The following is a 394-nucleotide window of genomic DNA, read 5'->3' on the forward strand; positions in this document are numbered from 1 at the left end:
CACTCTGCATGAAAAGTAGTTTGTACCAAAAATAAATGTTTCAAGGGGAAATGTCTGAGAGATAGCTCCTCTTTTTTTTTTTTTTTTTGGTGTTGTTTTTTTTTTCCTCTTTTTCGCAGACAGCTTTCCCCGGAGCTGGCTCCCCCCACTGGCGCCCGGCTGTGGTCGCCCCATCCTCCCCATCCTGGCCTGGGCTCGCTGACTGGTGTCCCCCCCACCACCCCCGGCAGAGAAAGGCGGCGGCCCTTTGCGTGGGGGAACCAGTTTCTCGGAGCGAGGAGAGGAGGAGGAGGAGGGGAGGAGGAGGAGGACACCGCGGCGATAAACACTTGCGAGGTGGGGGGGGGGGGTGGGTGGATGGGGGGGAATGTTCCTGCTAATCACCCCTACCCCC

At 57.9% G+C, this 394-nt stretch overlaps 1 long non-coding RNA gene across 4 annotated transcripts in view; it reads left to right on the forward strand.

The window, feature by feature from the left end:
* Nucleotides 1-100: 100 nt before the first annotated feature.
* LOC106891559 overlaps nt 101-394 on the forward strand; it is a 34,982-nt gene continuing 34,688 nt past the window's right edge. For all 4 annotated transcript variants that reach the window (XR_001412719.1, XR_001412720.1, XR_001412721.1 and 1 more), the window contains exon 1: nt 101-336. This is a non-coding gene — a long non-coding RNA (uncharacterized LOC106891559). The remainder of the gene's footprint in view (nt 337-394) is intronic.

Source organism: Calidris pugnax, unplaced genomic scaffold (genome assembly GCF_001431845.1).
Source record: "Calidris pugnax isolate Ruff unplaced genomic scaffold, ASM143184v1 scaffold30, whole genome shotgun sequence".
NCBI lineage: Eukaryota > Metazoa > Chordata > Aves > Charadriiformes > Scolopacidae > Calidris > Calidris pugnax.